Genomic DNA, 18318 nt, shown 5'->3' with positions numbered 1-18318 from the left:
AAAAACCTCAACAGAATATAATCTCTTACCAGATACATGAGATGGTTTCTGTCATCTTAATTAATTCCCCTCCCCCCCATGATCTTGTAAATCAATCCATATCACAAATAATTGATTGGGGACTAAAGTAGAAATGAACACTTCAGGCAGTTGCTTAAAGGGAATTAATTCTTAATTAAGTTGCCTTCCTTTGGATTTTCATCTTTAGAGAAAATCAGCTGCTGCTAAGCGTTTGAGATATCTTCCGTTACTTTAATATTAGGAAAAGCTTTTCTGAGAGATTTTAGGCACTCTGCATGCTAAGTAGGTCAGGAAGGAGTATCTTAAATTGATGACTGCAACAAAAAATCATATTGACGTTAAAAGGGTATCCAGCGTTATGGTTCCCTGTTAATACAAAGATGCGTTAGAAAGTAAGATCTGGTTCAGAAATAATTCAGATAACTGGCTTTCTTTCTCTATGTAGCTCTCCCTCCTTTTGACAGTATGTAGAGATGTCTACATGAAGTGCACTTTTCATAGTTAGAGCCAGTCCTTGCCAGCAGCCATTTCTTTTGACTGTGGCTTGCTGTTCCATTCAACGAAATGGCTGCCAGCCTCTGCAGTGCTAAGCCCACTTGGGACCTGATCCTGAGCCCTGCGCACCAGCTTGCCATAAAGCACGTTTGCAAGTCCTTACCGTGGATCCAGTGCCGGAGTTAGCCCAGCGTGAACCTGCGCTGGACCAACTCTGGCACTGGGCCCGTGGTCCGCTGCCTGGCAGTCACCTGGACTGCCGGGCAGTGGAGAGGTGAGTGGGGGTGGGGGGGAAGGTATTCCAGAGTGGGGAGATGGGGAAGGTGGGTGGAGGACAGGGTGAAGCCATGGTGGGTGGGGCGGGGCGGGAAGAGGAGGGACCAGCGGAGCTTAGCTAGATCACATCCTGAGCCCTGTGTCAGGCCATGCAGCCTGACATAGTACTCTTCGATTCTGCGCCGACTTGAACCTCCGTAGAATCAAGTCGCCCCATTGCAGGACTGCTTCCCTTACTTGGGGGAAGGAGACAAAAGGAGATGGCGGTGGATGTCCAGGGGATGCAGGATACTCTGGCAGCCATTTTTGGCGCTGTAGCAGCCCCGCGCTCTGGGCAACTCAGGATTGGGCTGCCCATGGCCAGTAACAGAGTCATCGCTCCATGAGATCTCAAATGTAGGGAATATTGACGTCTAGTTGACATGTCTATAGATTGTGGATCCTCCTTCTTTTCCCTTGTTAAAGATGGAGAGAACATTTGATTCTCACCAGGCCCCCAGCACCTCATTCATTCCCTAGGAATTCTCAAAGATTGCAGACCTACGAATTCTCAAAGATTCAGCTCTGAGGTCACATCTGTAAGTTCCTGCATTACCCTGAGGTGGACCATCTAGTCCTGCAGACTTCAATTTATTTAGCCCATTTCTGCCCAGCCCAAAGTTGTACACATTTGATCCCTTTTTGCGTATCCCTATGCAGAAACGGCTTAAAATACAGTCAGTTATCTTTATATGCAAATGTGTTATATACAAATTCACTTATCTTCGAGGGGCAGAACTTCCACCTACCTCTCATTTTCTGTGACTCTGTTCTCCTTATCAGCAAATACTGTGCAGTGCACTGGGGGGGGGGGCGGCTCAGAAGATCTAAGAACAGGCAGGCAGGGGCAAGAGATGATGCAGGAAGAGGAGGAGGATACACAGTTGTCTTCTCATGAGCAGAAGGCAGCAAAAGTGACATGCAGGGGGGAGAGGAAGAGACAGTATACAGTCAACGGGGAGGGGGTTGCGGTAATAGCATCCAGTCAATTATACTCCTCGTTTTCTAGAAAGTTGTGTGGATTGGTAAAGCATCGGTAAAGCAGCTACCACATTTTCCAGACTCACAAAGAGAGTCTGGTCCAACAAGAAGCTGACGGAACATACCAAGATCCAGGACTACAGAGCTTGCGTCCTGAGTACACTTCTGTACTGCAGCGAGTCATGGACTCTTCGCTCACAACAGGAGAGGAAACTGAATGCTTTCCACATGCGCTGCCTCCAACACATTTTTGGTGTCACCTGGCAGGACAAAGTTCCAAACAACACAGTGCTGGAATCCCTAGCATGTATGCACTGCTGAAACTGAGACGCCTGCATTGGCTCGGTCATGTTGTGAGAATGGATGATGGCCGGATCCCAAAGGATCTCCTCTATGGAGAACTCGTGCAAGGAAAGCGCCCTACAGGTAGACCACAGCTGCGATACAAGGACATCTGCAAGAGGGATCTGAAGGCCTTAGGAGTGGACCTCAACAAGTGGGAAACCCTGGCCTCTGAGCGGCCCACTTGGAGGCAGGCTGTGCAGCATGGCCTTTCCCAGTTTGAAGAGACACTTGGCCAACAGTCTGAGGCAAAGAGGCAAAGAAGGAAGGCCCATAGCCAGGGAGACAGACCAGGGACAGACTGCACTTGCTCCCAGTGTGGAAGGGATTGTCACTCCCAAATCGGCCTTTTCAGCCACACTAGACGCTGTTCCAGAACCACCTTTCAGAGCGCAATACCATAGTCTTTCGAGACTGAAGGTTGCCAACAGGATGTGTGGATTGGATCAATTTTCCACTTCAAATGGACATTGGGATTGGCTCATGGAGAATCATCAGACACATTTGTGTCCACTTCCAGACTTGCTCCACCATCTTGGGCACCCATCATGGGGACTCCAACTGAGCTTTCACACACCTAGCAATGATGAGAGGTCTCTGGAAGTCTACCTGAGGGCTGATCAGAGGCTAGGGCAAGCCCAGGGAAGGAGCCAAAAGACAGTTGGAAGAGGAAGAAGGGTGAAGCAAGCCTCTCTCCACTTCTGAACTCTGAGGTCTTGTTGTTGGGCCAGCAACATCAACAAGTCAAGGGATAGATGCTAATGAGACTTGGTTATCACCCAGCTTCACAGACTTCAAGGTACGATTCAGGTTCTTAGAATATATGGCGAAGAAGGTCTCCAGGAACCTCTCTTCATTTTTCCCATAGGCTCAATGATTCGGTTTCCACTAATTCAGTATTCACTGATTTTCCAGAAACCGAACCCTAGTGAATAATGAGAATTGACTGTAACTCAGGGCTCAATCCTAAGGACACACTATGTTGGCAGAATGCGGATTCTGCCAGCACAGCATGCTTCCATCTGCCGCAAGTGTGACTCAGCTGGAGAGCTTGGCCTGGCTGCTGCCTGGAAGTGATGAGCCGTCAGGCTCACGTGGCAACAGACAGCAGTTGCCCGCCACTCCAGGTAAAGCTGCATATGGGGTTGGAGGGTGGCAGGGGAAGGTAGAACCAGGTGGGTGTGGGTGGAACAGTTTGGTAGCTGGGGCAGGGAAGGGGTGGGTTCAATAGCAGCTGTGCCCACGGACCTGTGCCAGCGATATCTAGGTTATTAGCTGCCTCGGGTGTCGTTGAGAATGAGGCATGAGATAAATCTTTCAGAATAAATAAATAAGCATGCATGATAAATGGAGCTAGTTTAAACAGGTGGTGCTTTTTACATCTCTGCAGGGCCACAACAGGACGAGCTGCATCTTTTCAATTCTACACTGTCATGCAGCTGCTATATGTACAGGAACCTTGCCAGAAATTAAAAAGGAAAAAAGTGGGAAATTTAATTAACAGTAAACTTCTCTGGATATACGCAAGTCCCAAATTAAAAGATGCTGCGAAGAATAAACAATGTTGTTTCATCTCTGGCACAGGTAATATTTCTGGAAAGTAGTCCTTAGCTATACAGCAACTGTTACCCTGCACATGCCCAATCTCATCTGATCTTGGAAGCTAAGCAGGGTCAGGCCTGGTTAGTACTTAGATGGGAGACCGCCTGGGAATACCGGGTGCTGTAGGCTTATACCAGAGTCTTTCGAGACTGAAGGTTGCCAACCAACCAGTCCTTAACTGAACTACAAATGAAATCTCACAAGTGTGCCTGTTTGTATGTAGATCTTCTCTTGTGCAAGTGTAATGATACGCAGAGCGTATGCAATGTGCGTGCACCCTGGTGCACATGTAATGATGAATCTGATTGCCTGTTTTAATTAAGCCTAATGCATTTCACCAAATTAGTTGCAAGCAAAGCTGGAGAAGAGCGCAAGGACTCCCATAAATTGCATTCTTCGTAAGACCCTTCCGAGGCCATGAACATTTGCACTGCCCTTATTAGATTACAGTATTCACTGTTAATTGAATGCGTGAGTTGGAAAAAAAGTTGTGCCTCTACAGCAAATGTTCGAGGCTTTTTTTTCTGTTTGTTTGCAAATTGGAGCTCTCTAATTGCTACTAGCAAATGTGCTCTGACGGATAATGAGAAGTAGTTCCCGAGATAGGTTATGCTGTTACCATCAGTTAGTAAGCATGGCAAGTGAACCTGTTATTTGCTAGTTGGCAGCAGGATCATTGCAGCTAGTAAGGTTAGCATTAATTACTGGGAAGGCAGATATTAAATTTACCTGTAATCTCTCTTGTCTATCTGGCTAAGGGCAGGGATTTGAAATTTGTCAGGGGATCAAAGGGCTGTCAGTGCTGTCCTCTTCCACATTTGGCAGAGCTATCAATTCAGCTCCTTCTTTCCTCTCTTAAAACCAGGTAAAAGAGATGAAGTCATGTCTTTGAGGCTCAAGCAGACAGGTATTCGTTTATATTCCAATCCAAGAAATGAGTTCCAGAAATATATTACACAAATGCCTTACTGGAAACTCCTTCCTCCTTTGAACCAAATTCCATTCTAAACTTCAACTGCAGTGACAGAACCCATCACCAGTGCGCATGCATTTCCCCCCCCCACCCACACACGCATTTTAAGTGTATGAAAAAAAAATATATAATTTCTGGTTGCCTGCCATTGAGACTAAGCTGAGAGGCCAGAAAATGGGAACACTATTCTGATCAAGACTGTCAAAATGGGCGCTAAGAGGAACTAACTCATTGTGACAAGGGGTGAAAGCATCTAAAGGTGTTTCTCGAAAGTGTCACTTAAAATGGGATTTTAATTTGCCTCATTAGTAAATCAAAGGAAGGCGCCACATGGAACTGTGGAAAAGTAGCTCTCTCCATTTTCGATAGCACATTAATCTTCCAATGTGATGGATTGGAATGGAAGAGTTTGTGGAAAGTCAGACACCCCAGCTTCAGAGCAGGCTATAAGAATATCAAAAGAGCCTGACTGGATTGAACTAAGGAAGCCATCCAGGCTGCCATTGGGCCAGTTTGGCTGATATTTTTAACCCCAAACAGAGTAAAGGACTTTGCAGAATAAAGTAAAGCCCCACAGAGTAAAGGACATCTGTTCATTCTCATTGTCTATGCACATCCTACACCCTCCCCTCGTTTCCATGGGAGTTCCATTGATTGCATGGGGAGGGCAATTCGGATAAGCCATCCCCCCATATGATTAAAGGGACTGCATAGGAACCAAGGGGAATGACTAGCACATGTATGCATCATAAGCACATTTGTCCATTACAGCGTGGGACCAGTTCATGGTTAAAAATACCATTAAAATCAGCCCATCCTGTTTTGAACCTTGACCAGATCCTTCCAGATGTTTCTGGGAAGCTTGCAAGCAAAGCATGAAGGGGATCCCTTCCCTCCCTTATTGCTTGCCCTCTGCATTTGGTGCTTCAGGGTTATATGGTCTACGACACATATGTTCCATTTCAATCTTGGAGCCACTGTACTACACCATGAATGGTTACATAGAAGTTAGGGCCCAATCCTATGCAGACTACTGCTATCAGAAAGGGCATGCATGTGGTCACAAATGTGCCATAGAGCATGTCGCGACCGCATAGAGGGCTGTGCCGCCACCAGCGAGGCCTATGCTGGAGTGTCACCTATTGACTGGGGGTGAGTGCGCTGCTGGGTGGCGGGGAGGCATGAGGAGGATGGAATGGGGGTAGGGAGAGGGCGGTCCAGGGGCAGGGGCAGCAGCTCAGTGGCCACCACATCCTATCCTCCCCTCCTGTGCCTGAAAGACCGACATGAGCTACTCAAACCTGTGCTAGTAATTTTCTGGTGCAGATCTGAGTAGACCCATAGGGTCTGTGGGGGCCCAGCATGGGAAAGCGAACTGATGTTCCCTTACCCCAAGAAGACATTGTATTGGAATCACGGAAGATCTGGCGAGGAGGTAGAATGTGGTGTCTACAGTGGCCCCTTTAAGAGTCAAGGCCTGGGTTTCCAGCAAAAGGTGTGCTGCACAGCTGCAGACACTAGAGGTAATGAGGTACCAAAGGATATAAGGAGCATCTAAGGCAGGAAAGGGTGTGGGTTGTAGGAGGAGTGAATGTTTGAAGGAGAGGAGAGGAGAGGAGAGGAGAGGAGAGGAGAGGAGAGGAGAGGAGAGGAGACGAGACGAGACGAGACGAGACGAGACGAGACGAGACCGACCGACCGACCGACCGACCGACCTTGGACTGTGACCTGGCATATTGTTTTTGGACTCTGATTTGGCAGCCTTCATTTACTGGATGGGGACCTGACCCTGACGTGTGCTTGCTGCCCTGGTGAGTTAAACAAGGGAAACTAACCAGCCTTAAGCGGGCACGGTACCCAGTGGGGAGGAGTTGTGGCAAAACAGACATCCGGCTGATTTGTTGGCTCCCAGGGATACAGTGCCAGTTTTTTTAGCGCTGCTGTATCATGGGGTAGAAGAGCAGCATAGGATTGGGCTGTAAATTCCATTGTGTTTGATGGTACTAACTCTCATTTCACATCCACAGGATTCTGAGTTTAGTTTTGTTTTTTTTTTAACCTTGACTAAGAAAGTGCCTTTCCCTTTCTCAGGAGCCTATCAGTCCATTATTCTATCCAGTTAGAGGGTAGCTTGACCTTTAATTAAAATGCATTTCGGTGTGGGTTCTTTTATGTGCTAATGAGACAGCAGAAATGATTTTTCTGAAAGAAGAATAGAGGTGCAGGCCTTCCAGCCGGAGAAGTTAGAGCTTCATTAGTAGCTGATTATGCAGAACACAGTATATAAATAAAGCTGTTATGGCATTAAAAAAAAAAGACCGTGGCACATTACCTAATGACATAAAATGTTTACAGTCGGCACTAGGTAAAGCACAATGTCTTGCTAAGGTTATTAATAGTTCATTTAACAGTCAAACCGCCTGAATCCTCATTGCTTGGCAGGGAAATACTTGGTAGCTTCATTAAATTAGCCACCTTCCGGAAAATCATTAGGACACTTGAAAAAGAAGAATTACTCTCAGAATATGAGAGGGATGCATGTATGGGGAAAATAAGTATGACTTATTCGTTGTAGGTAAAGCATACACTTGTGATGCTGACAGTTTCTAAGATGTTCTCATATAACACTGAATGCAAGAGTTTTAGCTATGACTTCAGTACAACACACAAAGTACTCAGATTATCCAAAATTCATCTGAATGAGAGTCCCATTTGTCCAGCTGTGCTGATTTATGCAGCAGAGTATTGAGTTTTGAGGATCAAGTAAATCCAGCCGATAAATTCATGGATTTTTTCAGAGGCACTTAAATCACTTGAAGAAGTGGGCACATTTCTCCAGATTAAATTTGGATTGGCTTGGAATAAACCCACCTAGCCCTCCTAAATAGGCAATGCCCCATTCTTTGAGCTTTCTTATAACACCTTCCTTCCCATTCACTTATTGGGCAACTGGGAGGCCTTTTCCTACTCGCACACCAGCTCCTGATATGCTGCTATATGTTGTGCTATATTCAAACAGGCATGGGGACATGTAGCTTTCCCTCTTGGAAAAACTATATTTCCCAGGTCAACTAGCACCAGACACTCTGCACAGCAAAAGCTAGAAACTTCCTTCCCTCCCTCCCTCCCTCTGCTTTTGATAGGCATCAACAGCAGATAACAAAGATTATGTAACTTTATATGTGACTTCAGTGTAATATGCAGTTTTGCCAGAAAGACAAGCAATCTCTCTCTCTCTCTCTCTCTCTCTCTCTCTCTCTCTCTCTCTCTGTGTGTGTGTGTGTGTGTGTGTGTGTGAGATCTCTCTTGATTTTTACCAAAACATCTTGGGTACGTATGCTATATTCTGTATAGCCGGGGTGTAAAACATCAGGTCCATGGGTTGGATGCAGCCCCTGGAAGCAATTTATCCAGCCCTATTACAATTGGACTCTCCCAGCATGATAACTGGGCTCTCTCATATCTTGAAATTATGAACAAGATTTGCACATTTTCTCTTCTGTCATTTGCAGCTAATGAGTTTCTATGTGAAAACAAAGTGCTTAGTTCTGACCATCATCGGCTTAATGACACCACTTCCTGCTTGATGACATCACTTCCTGCCCTCAGCAGGCACGATGAGTGCTATTTGGCTCACTACATGAAATAAGTTTGATAACCCTGCTCTACAGTTTCCCATTATGGAAGAATGTTCTCTCTCATATTGCTTGATGAGAATATTAGAAATAAACTTTATTTTTTTTTTAAATGAGCAACAGAGTTGAGCAAGAGAGCAAGACATATGAAAAGATGTCTCTGCAAGCAAAGAAAACCTATAAAAATCATTTCAATATGATAAAATCCCAGGTGCCATTTATATTGATTAGAAACTACAGGATCAATTAAAGATGTTTAAAAATATGAAACCTATTTCCGCGCTCAATGTGTTTGTTCAACTGTTACCAAGTTCAGAATTTTTTCAAGGAGATTACTTTGGTAGGATGACAAACTTGGATGATGAATATTTCCATCTGGTTGTGCATTTTCCACTGATCTGATATATTTTGCTCCTGCAACAGTTGCTGAAATGAAGAAAAAATAGTAGAACATGACGTTCTATGTTCCATTTTAGAGGTTAGTGGTGGTTATCACAGTGGTTATCACAAGGAATAGGAGAAGCATTTTTAAAAAAAAACAACACATTGATGGGTACAGTAAAACAATTTCCTCTGAAGTAATGTGGTAGCAGGTAAAAAGTGAAGTTATTTAGGGCCCAATCCTATCCAATTTTCCAGCACCAGTGTAGCCGCAGTGCAGCCCTGAAAGAAGGGTATAAACTTTCACTTACCTTGAGGAGACCTCTATGACTACCCTCTCACTGCAGGATGCAGTGCACACCCCATTGGCATGGCTGCACCGGTGCTGGAAAATTGATAGGATTGGGCTGTCATCCATTCATTCAGATCTAGACTACCACTCACAATCTAACCTACCACATGCTTTCCTGCCTTCTGTCATTGCAACTATCTCAGTCCAGACAGAAGAGAACTTTTCTATAAGACCGACAGCCCAATCCTAACCAGCATTCGCTGTGGTGTAGCTGGAGGGGGAGTGGAGCAGTGGGGAGGGCAAGTGGCCCCTCCCTCCGGAGCCATTCCTGGCAGGGGGAGCAAAACGGAGCCATACGGTTCCGTTTTGCTCCCCCGCAGGGAATGGTTCCAAAAGGAGGAACCATGCCAGACTGGCTGCTCCGCCCCCCTCCAGCTACGCCACCGAGCATTGGCACAGCTGGGCTGCGCTGTATTCCAGTGCTGGAATTGAACAGACAGTAGGGGCAGGAGGTCTGGTCTAGAGGGTAGAGCTTCCGTTAGCCCGAAGATAACATCGGAAGGTCGCCAGTTCGAGGCCCCTGGCAGCTCTGTGAATGGCGAGACCTTGAAGCAGCTGACAAGCTGAGCTGAGTTATTCTATCTGCTCTTTGGTGTGAGCGAAGAAGCATCTTGGCTGCCCTTCGTGTGAGAGATGAAGGAGCTGCTTGTCAGCCTGCATGGGAGGCAACTGGAGGCCAGAAGTGAGACCAGACCAAGAAAGATCCATCTGAAATGTTGTTGGTTCTTGAAAGAGAGAACCTTCTATGATTGTAAAAATCCCCTGGAGGGATTTAGAAATGCCTCCCTATGTAAACTGCCTTGAATAAAGTCAGAGGAGTAATCCAATGATCAGAAAGGCGGTATATAAATTCCCAGTTATGATGGTGATGATGATGATGATGATGATGATGATTACTCTGAGTAAGGGAACATTTGTTCCCTTACCCCATGTAGCGCCCCATCCTGCTCAATGGGGATTCTCAGATCTGCACCAGCAAAATCTCTGATAGAAGTTCAAGAAGCCTCATGTAGACATGTGAGGCCCAGGAAGAGGTTTAGAATACAGCAGAGACTTCCTCAGCTGACCCTGCCCCTCCCAGACCTGATCCACCTCCGTCCTGCCCTCCCTTGCCCATTACACTCCCTCCCTGCCCTCCCTCCACCCTGCACAACACAGCGCAGTTCTTACCTGCTCTGGAGACCATAACTATGAATTCAGCACTGGTGGGATGGCACAGGCATTTCTGCCAGCGCTCCTTACTCTAAATTCAATGCAAATGGGCTTTAAGGCACCTATGTGCTGAACTAGTACCCACACTGCTACATTAGTATTGTGCTGTGAATGTTAGTCAGGGTATCTTTATTCACTCACTGGGAGCATGGTTGCCAGTGAAAAGTGAAACCATGTCAGCATGGAGGGAGCTATTAACATGAGTTGATTTCTTGGGATGTGATGCAGAATTCAGCCATAGGAGCACACGTTTTGTGCTGGGATTGCAAGACATGCTTGAAACTACTCCGTCAATGAGTGGTGAAGCTACTTGGTTCAGTCAGCATATGGTGTTGTCACCTCACATGCTACGGTGGCCCCTTTCTAGGGTAGGAAGTGTGACACTGGAGGGGTCCGGATTTGACATCTTACTGGCAAATGAAGCACACAGAGAGATGGCAGGAGTACACAAAACAAGAAGAAGGGGGTTTACTGATGTCCCTTCATACAATTAGAAGTCATTCTTTTGGCATCTCTCTTGACGTCTGGAGGATCCCAGACAAGGCACCAATACCTAGGTGAGGGAATCTTTCCCTGGGTCCTGTTAGTCAAAGTAGAGCCCCAGGAGGGCACTGATGCAGGAGCCTGTTGTTTTGGGTGGGCCCAGCAGGGGAGGTTGCTTTCCGACAGTTGCTGGACAGGGGGATCTTCAATCCGGGGGATGAAGCAGGAACAAAAACTTGTGGGACCATCAATCAGCAAGTGCTGGGAGTCATAGATGTACCCCAGTCATTGTGGCCAGCGCTGGGGGCCAGAGGGGCATCTGAGCCCTCTCATCCAACTGGGACCAGCCTCAAACTCCTCAAACCCACTTGCCCTCTCCAGCTTGAGCTCTAACCTGCCCCTTTTGCCAGGTTGCAGCAGGCTTATATAGTCATTGGCCTCATTCAGCAGGGTGTGTTTCTCCTTCTCATCTTACTGACTCATTAGATTGTCAAGAGGCACATAGACCACAACTGCATTGTCATTGTCAAGGGCATTGGGAAGCCAGGCTGCGTGGCCTTGCTGCAACAGTTCTCAAAAATGCACCAGGCGGAGCTATGTTAATGTGAGTTCATTTTCAAGTACATTGGTTGGCAACCTTCAGTCTGGAAAGACTATGGTATAAGCCTACAGCACCCGGTATTCCCAGGCGGTCTCCCATCCAAGTACTAACCAGGCCTGACCCTGCTTAGCTTCCGAGATCAGACGAGAGGCCTAGGTTTTGCTGTAGTGGTCTGGAATGGCTCAAGTACATTGATAGGACAAAAATCCAGCCACATGGAAACACTTTTAAGTCACTTTTTAAGCACTGACATAACAAGAACACACATTCTTAGCTTCAGCTGGTTCATGCCCATTTGATTTATGCATTATGATGGTATTTTGTTACAATTTTAGAAAGCTTAGCATGTTGAGAGTTATTTCCAGGGGCTCCTAGTGGTCTGCCATAAGTACTGATGAGGGCCACCTTTTAGCCACCAATTAACTTTAATAGTCCTCAGGTGCCTTCTAACAATTCTCTGGGCACCAATAGGAATTAGACATTATACATCCTCAAACCTGGGTAGCTCTTAAGTGGAGTCAGCTTACTTGAAAGAAGAAAATCAAGAAAGGTGGCCTTGAGATGTCCTGCATTGTCCCTGCTGTGTGATTCAACAGAAACCCTATTAGAATTTTAATGCCACTTGTCTTAGATAATAAACCACTATCTGAAAGCTAATCAACCAGTGGAATGTGTTCATATAACATTTTGCCAAAAAGAAATGTAAAAGACAGATGTTCTTTGACTCAATTAATTCACAGCATAGTAATCAACTATTTCTCTTTAAAATAAAAATGAAAACATGTTTTCAAGTCTCAATTTCATACATTTAATGAAGGAAATTTTCCATAACAATTCTTCTTTTGGTTTTGAGGTTTAATTTTGTTCCACTAATAGAATGGAAGCTGCCTTGTTACTTGGGTGGAAGATAGATCAAGAGAGAGTATCCCTGTTGAGTCTCAAAATGCCAGGTCCTGCATACAAAGAATGTGTTGTATTGCTGAACTTATATATGAGCTTCTCCCCATTAAGGTATATTATGAAGTAACTTGGGAGTGTACAGAAATAGCCAGAACACAGAGTTTGCGCTCAAAATTCTCTGTCTTGTCCATATGCTGTGAGCTTCTGTGAGCCTTATGCAAATGTCTTGCACCACCCTAGTAAATGAGAGAATCCAGCAGAAAAAGAACCTTTCTTTTCTGCAACCAGATATCCCTACCTTAAGATAAACCAACAAAAGAACCTGGAAGTTTTTTAGAACTTTACAACAGTACCTTGCCCTCTCAGCATCTTACTAGCCCTTTCTTTTGTATATGTAAATATGACAACCTCCTCAGTCATTCTTGATTGCCATGCTCTGTGTCTCAGTTGACCTTCCTCAGTGCTTCTTATAAAGTAGTGGTCTGGGGAGGAACAAGATCCTCCCAGCCTGGGACTTTGCAAGAAGCTGTGGATGAGCTGAAGATGTTGGATGTCTTGAGTGCTGGTGGTGTTTGAGTGCCTGACTGGCACATGGGTGCTGGCACTGTTACATGGGGGGACACTGCCAGGAAGAAAAAGGTAATGAAATTTGGGGGGGGGGGTAACAGCAAATCAGCCATCATTTTAGGTGTCAGATCAGTTTCGACTGCCCTTGCATGTTATGAGATCAATTATTTTTGTAGATGTTTGAATATTTGGAGAATTTGCTCTGATGATTTGTGTAGAGACTTTTCAATGAAAAGCGTAAGATGGAAAATTCTTCTGTTGCTCAAGAGAAACCTGTTTAATAGTCTAAGGTTGTGAGAATTAATGTAAATTTTTTTCTACCATTTTAAAAGGCCATTGATGCCGACAACCGTTGAAAGGAAGCTCTCTAGATTCATCCTCTTTGAAACAGGGACAGAAATGAAATTGGTGACATTCGTTATCATGTAATGTTGCAAATCTTATCTTAAATTAGAAAAGCAATTTATGAAATTAAAAAAAAAACTTGCTTAAACGCTAAGTCAAGAGAATCTCCCTTTTAACTTTTTCATCAAATAATTTATTCATTACAAAGAAAATGTGTATCTGGATGACTGTCAATGGATTTAGAAGAAGAAGAAAAAAAACTATGTTCATTTCCTAGCAATACTAGATTAAAGTGATGAATGGGAAATGAAAACGCTGGTATAGGAATCTGGTAGATAAAAGAACATTTTATTTTATTTTAAATTGCTAGTGTGACCACATAGCCCTGATTCAACACCTTGGTCACCATCAGGAACAAATAGAGAGAAGCAAAAAGATGTGCCTTTATTATACAGTATTTCTTGTCTCCTATGTATGTTTTAATCAAGGAGAGTCTTCTTGGTCTCAAGGACAACATATCATAATAGGCACATCTCCACAGCACCGCCTTTTCCTTTTGTAGGCGGAGATGGGGGGAGGCATCAGCACAGATGTTATTGTGAAGTACACCGAGGCGCTGAATAGCTCAGCTTAGCTCGGCATTGTAATTGCAAGAGCGGAAAATGAAAGCAGGAAGCATTTGGCGGTTTTCATTTCCTGTGAATGAGATTAATCAGGTCACCTGAAATACCAAAGATTAAAGCAATGAGCTAATCGATTATAGCAATATCCTGTGCTTCCTGCTGCTAATGTCTCAGAGGGAAAGTGAACGCAGAAGAACCCTGAAAGCCTTCTGCCAATCTCAGTCACACTGACTTTAAAAGGCCATGGGGAAGACGCCTACTAGCAGCAGCTCTTATTAATATTTCCGACAAGGATTATGCTCCTTATATTTTGAGGAGGCAAACACCCCCCCCCCGAAAGTATTATTGCAGGACTGCAGCTCTTCGTCTGGGGTGCTAGCTGAAGAGTGATGTCATTTAGGTTGGGGACCACAGGTCAGGTGGAAAAAGGCTTGCTGACATGCATGTATTTTCTGCCCGTACTTGCAGATAGCAGTCTTCGTTCTGGTCTCTGCTCCCATGCATTGCTTGTAACCAATTTCATTTCATCCAGGTTGTTTGTATCTTGGTCTCATTTCTCTATGAACGTATGGCATTTTTGAAATGGTGACGACGTAAGGAAGGGGGATGTCTAAGGGATACCAGGGAGGAATCAGACCAAAGCTGGGTCATCTGAATTGCTAGGGTTTCTCAAGGCAAAGCCCTGCACTGGACCATCATCACCCCATGGTGCCTCCTGCTCATTTTGTGATGATATTTTGGGCACTACCATTGCCAATTGTACAGAGGGTTGGGGACTGGGTCCAGCAAGGGAGGTACTTTGATTGGTGTAAGCCTTTGGCCATTGTCAAACCTGGCTGACCCCAATGCCACTCCTAAGGTTTTAAAATACACATTCCGAGTCTTGGCTGTAAGGCTTCAATTAACTCAGTTCACAGTCATTTATACAACCCACTACATCCTAATTTTGCCCAGAAGCATACAGTGTTGGCAAGATAACAAATGCCAAGGATACTGAATGGAAAATGAGGGTTTTGGGGATATGAGATTCTTCCATTCCGATTAAAATAAATGCACCAGGCTTGTGGTGTCAGTGAGTACTTGTGTCATGGGATGCTATAATCACGGTGAATACAGTCTGGGTGGACGTGGAATTTTGTCTTCTCTCACAAGAAGTCATTTGCCTGGACATTACTACCACATCTATGGAAGCAACAGGTTATTTCCTTCATTAGTTTAATGTACCCAAAGAATTCTTCAGTCCATGTGTTTCCATTTTTGCAGATATGCCTGCATAGATGAGCATAAGGCATTCTTGCTCCTTTTGGTCTAACTTGCTATAGTAGTTGGCAACCTTCAGTCTCGAAAGACTATGGTATCGTGCTCTGAAAGGTGGTTCTGGAACAGCGTCTAGTGTGGCTGAAAAGGCCGATTTGGGAGTGACAATCCCTTCCACACTGGGAGCAAGTGCAGTCTGTCCCTGGCCTGTCTCCCTGGCTATGGGCCTTCCTTCTTTGCCTCTTAGCCTCAGACTGTTGGCCAAGTGTCTCTTCAAACTGGGAAAGGCCATGTTGCACAGCCTGCCTCCAAGCGGGCCGCTCAGAGGCCAGGGTTTCCCACTTGTTGAGGTCCACTCCTAAGGCCTTCAGATCCCTCTTGCAGATGTCCTTGTATCGCAGCTGTGGTCTACCTGTAGGGCGCTTTCCTTGCACGAGTTCTCCATAGAGGAGATCCTTTGGGATCCGGCCATCATCCATTCTCACGACATGACCGAGCCAACGCAGGTGTCTCTGTTTCAGTAGTGCATACATGCTAGGGATTCCAGCACGTTCCAGGACTGTGTTGTTTGAAACTTTGTCCTGCCAGGTGATGCCGAGAATACGTCGGAGGCAGCGCATGTGGAAAGCATTCAGTTTCCTCTCCTGTTGTGAGTGAAGAGTCCATGACTCGCTGCAGTACAGAAGTGTACTCAGGACGCAAGCTCTGTAGACCTGGATCTTGGTATGTTCCGTCAGCTTCTTGTTGGACCAGACTCTCTTTGTGAGTCTGGAAAACGTGGTAGCTGCTTTACCGATGCGTTTGTTTAGCTCGGTATCGAGAGAAAGAGTGTCGGAGATCGTTGAGCCAAGGTACACAAAGTCATGGTGTATCAGGAAGTGTATCAGGAAGTGTATGTGTATGTGTATGTGTATCAGGAAGTAACTTGCTATAATAATAATAATAATAATAATAATAATAATAATAATAATAATAATAATAATAATAATATACAGGTATTTATATACTGCCTTTCTTGGTCGTCAGATTTCTCCTCAGACTTCATTCAAGGCGGTTTACAAAGGCAGGCTGTTCTAAATACCCATAGGGATTTTTACATTTGAAGAAAGTTTCTATCTTTCAAGAACCAGATGGATCTTTCTGATCTGGTATCACATTCTGGCCTCCAGTTTCCTCCCATGCAGGCTGACAAGCAGCTCCTTCATCTCTCACATGGAGAGTAGCCAAGATGCTTCTTCGCTCACACCAAAGAGCAGGTGGAATAACTTGGCTGGGCTTGTCAGCTGCTTCAAGGTCTCGCCATTCATGGTGCCGGTGGCCTCGAACTGGCGACCTTCGGATGTTATCTTCAGGCAAATGGAGGCTCAACCCTCTAGACCAGACCTCTTGCCCCCAGACCTCCTGCTATGGTGAACTTGCTTTCAGAGTACAATTATATTCCCCCCCCCCCAACCAATGCAGGCAAAAACGCATGGGGTGGATCAGGAGGCTTCAGAGGGAGAAGGGGAATTATTTCTGTCGTAAGCCTCCCATTCCACAATGGGTCTCCTCAGACAAGCTTCAGCTCTGTAGCTGGTGCAAACCCGAAGTGAAGAAATGGATAGGGAGGCTTGAAAAAGAGCCAAAAGGATCCAGTACACACCACTGCTGGCAGATCCACCCCCTCCTGTTCTCTCCACTCTCTGTTCCTGGGCAGAACTAGGATGCAGTGGGCTGGATCACTGAAATGGGCAGGGGGCATGGGGGGGGATTGGTTGGTTGGTTCCATGCAGGGCTTTGCCCCAAGCTCCCTAGAAACCTTAGAGATACAGATGCCCCAGTTGTGGTCTGATTCCTCCATGGTTTCTCTCCCCATTCTTCCCCACTTCCCTCACCTACTGCTGCCTTACCTGGTCCTGTGCGCACGGCTCATTCTGGAGGCAGGCTGGGAATACCGCCACCTATTGCAGTGGTACTTGCAAAATGACCAATGCAGGAGCACTGTGTGCTCTGTTGGCAGCCATTTTACAACAGCAGAAGACTCGTCCATTGTTGTAAAGCCCTGCCCCAGACAGCCCGATATAGGCTAGGCTCACTCTGGTCTGGTCTGGTCTGTTCCACTGCTTTCTTTTCCCACACTTTCTGTTCAGGACTTCGTCTCATTCTTCAAGGTGTCAACTTACTGGTAGTGAATGATGGAGGTTCTGACCGCCCTCCTTACTTTTTAATAGGGGGGAATCTATAGCAGCTGACCAGTACTGGGGAGGTGAGGTTCATGGGTATTTCTGGTGGCCATGGGCCAGAGCCTGCCCTGGTCAACTTGTAACACCATCCCTCCTGCAAGAGGGCAGTACCTAATTGAAAAGATATTCTCCCTGATGTCAGCAGGCTGCAGACACACCAAGGAAGAAAATTCTGTCAACAGTGTGGTTGTACTGTGCTGCCTGAGGCACCCCTTACCTCTGCTGCTGGTTCCTGGTTCTTACAAGTCAAGGCAAGAATTCCCCCTCCTATTGATCACTGCTCACCTGTGATAAGTGATTCTGACTAGCAAGTCGCATAAGCAGTCATTGCTGCATATAAGCAAACGGAAAATGGCTGATACTATAAGTTAGTTTAGAACTTTGCCTGAATTGTTTTCAGAATGTCTTGTATATCACTTATCTACCTGCATGTGTTAATTTGTGGAACTCCTTGCCACAGTATGTGGCGACAGCATCTGGCCTAGACACCTTTAAAGGGGAATTGGACAAATTTCTGAAGGAAAAATTCCTCACGAGTTACAAGCCATTGATGTGTATATGCAACCTCCTGATTTCAGAAATGGGCTATGTCAGAATGCCAGGTGCAGGGGAGGGCACCAGGATGCAGGTCTCTTGTTGTCTTGTGTGCTCCCTGGGGTATTTGGTGGGCCACTGTGAGATACAGGAAGCTGGATGAGATGGGCTTATGGCCTCCTCCAGCAGGACACTTCTTATGTTCTTCTGTTGTCACTACCTCTTCCAGATTTACATAGCTGGCATCTTATTATATTACATTTGTTAATAACATGGGAGAAAAGGCAGCACTACATAACAACTATCTGTTTTGCATCACAACCTTTTTTCCCATTTATTTGTGAAAAGTATCACAATAAGAACACCACGTTTATATCACTCTTCTACTATAACCTTATCCGTTATTACAGACTGGATATATTGGTTTAGGTATGTGGGCCTTCAATATTTGAGCATTAGATCATATACCTACCTTGT

General features: G+C 45.5%; 1 pseudogene; it reads left to right on the top strand.

Moving 5' to 3' along the window:
- Positions 1-3765: 3765 nt before the first annotated feature.
- LOC136656184 (5S ribosomal RNA) lies at positions 3766-3885 on the top strand (annotated as a pseudogene).
- The last annotated feature ends 14433 nt before the right edge of the window (positions 3886-18318 follow it).

This window comes from Tiliqua scincoides, chromosome 6, assembly GCF_035046505.1.
Source record: "Tiliqua scincoides isolate rTilSci1 chromosome 6, rTilSci1.hap2, whole genome shotgun sequence".
Classification (NCBI taxonomy): Eukaryota; Metazoa; Chordata; class Lepidosauria; order Squamata; family Scincidae; genus Tiliqua; species Tiliqua scincoides.
Note: the sequence above shows the minus strand (reverse complement) of the source record. Positions and strands in the feature narration are given on the sequence as shown.